Source organism: Artibeus jamaicensis, unplaced genomic scaffold, assembly GCF_021234435.1.
Source record: "Artibeus jamaicensis isolate MK-2021 breed Jamaican fruit bat unplaced genomic scaffold, CSHL_Jam_final scaffold_1964, whole genome shotgun sequence".
NCBI lineage: Eukaryota > Metazoa > Chordata > Mammalia > Chiroptera > Phyllostomidae > Artibeus > Artibeus jamaicensis.
This window is the reverse complement of record NW_026522030.1, coordinates 9,351,575-9,355,853: the sequence shown is the minus strand read 5'-3', so window position 1 is coordinate 9,355,853 and position 4,279 is coordinate 9,351,575. Positions and strand designations below refer to the sequence as shown.

Genomic DNA, 4,279 nt, shown 5'->3' with positions numbered 1-4,279 from the left:
TCAGCCATTGTGGGATTGTACTGTTTGGGTGGGTTTCCAGTTCCCGATGGGGGAGGAAGCACCTGGGTTTAATCACCTGGGGTCCCAGTGGGCTGCAGATTGTGCTACGTTTCTGGGAGATACAAAGCAGATGGAGTCATTCTGACAGAAGACAGAACACAGGAAACAAAAGAACGATTCTAGGGAGGTAGGAGCCATTCTTCTTGGCTAAGCCCTTGAGAGGCTGAACAGAGATTAGTTTCACAAACAAAAGTGTTACTACCTGGTAAAGGGGGGAACTCAGGCCCACAGATGGGGATCTTTCTGTTGTTGGTGTCTGGGCCACATTATTAACTATTTTGATTATCACACCTAATAACAAGTCTTTTCAGTCATTCCACCCTCCAACCCATCTGAATAGCTACTCAATGCTAATCACTGTTGTAGGGGCTGGGGAAACATGAGTGAACAAGACGGACAAGGTCTTGGATGAGGCGATTTTCATTCTAGTGAAGAACAAACAACAACCATGAAAATAAAGACACAAACAAGATAATTACACCCTGTCTCTCTCTCGCCACCAATGGCCTGCCTCACCAATCACACACATTGCCATTGCTCTGCAGAAATGTTTCGATTACACAAAGTCCTTACACAGATTAGGCCAGTGTCCAAGGCACTAGCTCCCCATACAACTCAGGCTTATGCCAAAGATGTAAGATTTGTGCAGATGCCTGAGCCTTTATGCTTCAAGGCATAGACCTTTCAGCTGATGCCATAGCTGTTGCTATTGGGCCAAAGGGCAGAACAGGGATTATTGATCAGAGCTGGTGGAATCCCAAAGTAACAAAAGATGGAGTGACTATTGCAAAGTCCATCAACTTAAAAGATAAATATAAAACTATTGGGTAAATAAATATAAAACTAAATATAAATAAATAAATATAAAACTAAACTTGTTCAAGATGTTGCCAGTAATACACATGAAGAGGCTGGCCATGGCACCACCACTGCTCCTGTGCTGGCCTGGCCTGCACTATTGCCAAGTGAGGCTTCGAGAAGATTAGCAAAGGGGCTGATGCGGTGGAAATCGGGAAAGGCGTACCATTAGCTGCTGATGCTGTAATTTCTGACTTTAAGAAGCAATCTAAACCTGTGACAACCCCCGAAGAAACAGCCCAGATTGCTGAAATTTCTGCAAGTGGAGACAAAGAAACTAGCAACGTCATCTCCAATGTGATGAAAAAGGTTGGAAGAAAGGGCGCCATCACATTAAGGGATGGGAAAACACTGAATGATGAGTTAGAAATTATTGAAAGCAGGAAGTTTGACCAAGGTTGTATTTCTCCATGCTTTATTAATATAGCAAAAGGTCAGAAATGTAAATTCCCAAATACCTATGTTCTATTGGGTAAAAAGAAAATTTCTGGTGTTCAGTCCAATGTACCTGCTCTTGAAATCGCCATTCTCACTGTAAGCCCTTGGTCATAATTGCTGAAGATGTTGATGCAGAAGCTCTAAGTCCACTTGTTTTGAATAGGCTAATGGCTGGTCTTCAGGTTGTAGCAGTCAAAGCTCCAGGTGTGGGTGGCAATAGAAAGAACCAGCTTAAAGACATGGTTGTTGCTACTGGTGGTGGAGTATTTGGAGAAGAAAGACTGACTCTAAAGCAGGGGATGTCAAACTTATTTTTGCTGGGGGTCACATCAGCCTCATGGTTGCCTTCAAAGGGCCAAATGTAATTTTAGGACTGTATAAATGTCACTACCCCTTAACAGTTAAGGGAGAGTTCAGTGCTGCCGCCAGGTAGAAACAAGGTGCTGGACCAAATAAAACAAGGTGGAGGGCTGGATTCGGCCCCCGGTCCTTGTGTTTGCCACCTGTGCTCTAAATCTTGAAGATGTTCAACAGTGTGACTTAGGACAAGTTGGAGAGATCATTGTGACCAAAGATGATGCCATGCTCTTGAAAGGAAAAGACGACAAGACTCAAATTGAAAAACATATTCAGGAAATCATTAAGCAGTTAGATAACACAACGACTGCATATGAAAAGGAAAAACGAAATGAACGTCTAGCAAAACTCTCAGATGGAGTGAGCAGCTGTGCTGAAGGTTGGGGGGACACATGAATGAAAAGAAGGAGTAACAGACGCCCTTGATGCTACAGGAGCTGCTGTTGAGGAAGGCATGGTTCTGGGAGGGGACTGTTCCCTGCTTTGGTGCATTCCAGCCTTGGACTCGTAAACTCCAGCTAATTAAGATTTAAAAAATTGGTATAGAAATTATTTAAAAAGCACTCAATTCCACAATGACCAGTGCTAAGAATGCAGGTGTTGAGGGATCGCTGATATTTGAAAAAATCATGCAAAGTTCCTCAGAAGTTGGTTACGACTCCATACTTGGAGATTTTGTAAATACGGTGGGAAAAGGAGTCACTGAGCCAGCAAAGGTTGTAAGAGCTGCTTTATTGGATGCTGCTGGAGTGGCCTCTCTGTTGACAACAGCAAAAGCTGTTGTCACAGAAATTTCGAAAGAAGAGCAAGACCCTGGGGTGGGGGGATGGGTGGAATGGGAGATGGTGTGGGAGGTGCTCTAACCCTGGAATAGGGTTTACCACTGTTAATGAGAACTGTGGGAGGAAGTTCAAGGCAGTGCTCCTCACCTAGACCTTGGGAGAAGTCAGTTGAAGGGAATCACGGAAGAAAAGGCCGGCTGATGTTTAAGGAAACCACTGTAACCATGGTTACTGGTTCCAGCTGACAACATACAAGGGTTTTCTGCTGCCGCTGTATCTGCCTACAGATAATCTGCTTTGTTTCTTTGAATAAAACACATTTGTAAATCCCTGAAAACTAAGTGCAAGAGCCATGTACCAAGGCACTGCTTTCAACTTAAATCACTGAGGCATTTTTACTAGTATTCTCTTAGCATCAGGGTTTTAGTGTTTGCCACCACCTGACAAGAAGTGAAGCAGCCTTTCTGTGGAGAGTAAGATAGTTGTACAAAGTAGAGAAATACCCAATGAGGTGAGCTTCATGTCACAAAAATTTGTCTGAAGTTAAAAACCAAAAAAAGCCCGAGATAATCACAAACACAGTGAGCACTGTGAAGGCAGAGATGCTGCACAAACCAGTGCATCTCCTTCCACGTGCTCACCACAGATCAATTTCTCAGCAATGGCACCGCTACAGCATGTCAAGGGCTGTCAATACCCCACCTACCGGAGTGACAGGGCCCTTGTTGCCCTCAGAATCCCGTCCTAAGGTTAGAGCAGGCTTCTTGGGACCACTCCTAAGTCACTGCTTTAGGTCTGGTTTCCTAGAAGTCAAGCCTAAAAATGACGATTCCTATGGCAGGGACCTAGTGAAGGAATGTTCTCAGAAGAAATCCTTAGGGAGAAAGAGGAGTCGAACTGGGCAGCGAATATATGTGAAAGGGTGATTTTGGCTGAAGTGCGGCTTATCTCAGCCTCACAAGGGGCTCTGGAGCCTGAGTTGTCCCACAGAGGTTGTCCTCCCCAGAGGCAAGGGACACTCAACTGCTATGCCGGCGTTTTGGTCAGCCTGGTGCTGGGAACTGTCTTTGGGCAGTGGAGAGAGAGAGAGAGAGAGAGAGAGAGAGAGAGAGAGAGAGTGTGTGTGTGTGTGTGTGTGTGTGTGTAGGGGGAAGGACAGCAGGTAACCAACCACTCAGGCATTGCCCTGTGAGACAGCTCCTGTCATGGAAGGGCAATTCTCTACAGAAGGGTGTTGGTGTAGCAACTGGGGGATGAGCCTCCAAGCCCAGGAAAGGGGACCTGGACAGGGTATTAAGGCATCTGCCATTCTCGCTGAAGGACCACAGAAAATTCTGCCAGTTGAAGGTCTTTTCCATGCATTTCCTAGACAGGCTTCTTTCATGGATTGTCAATCCATATTCACCTACTCGCAAACAAAATTCTCACAGTTTCTGACTTAGAGATGACGCATTTCCCCAGTGTTCCTTGCTAATACACTGGTCTATCTCTTGGATTTTCTTTTGATTGGCTCAATTGAAATTTGGAATGAGGAAGGCATTAAAAAGCTTAATGGTATGCTGAAATCACTCTGTGAAATTCTATGTCTGTTTCTCTTGACTTCCTGTACTGCGATTTGGAATTATTCCTTATTATCGGATTTATTTTTATGGGTGCAATTATCTTGTTAAAGAGTCATGACACATTCACCTTTTATGTTGAATGCCTCCCTAGGCAAATAGGGCATAAATCACAGGAATAAAATCAGTCCTTTAGGTTGGTCCAGGATCCTGCTTCTGTTCTCA

The 4,279-nt window shown here is 44.5% G+C and overlaps 1 pseudogene; it reads left to right on the top strand.

The window, feature by feature from the left end:
* Window positions 1-607: 607 nt before the first annotated feature.
* On the top strand, window positions 608-2,587 carry LOC119054736 (60 kDa heat shock protein, mitochondrial-like; annotated as a pseudogene).
* Window positions 2,588-4,279: the final 1,692 nt, after the last annotated feature.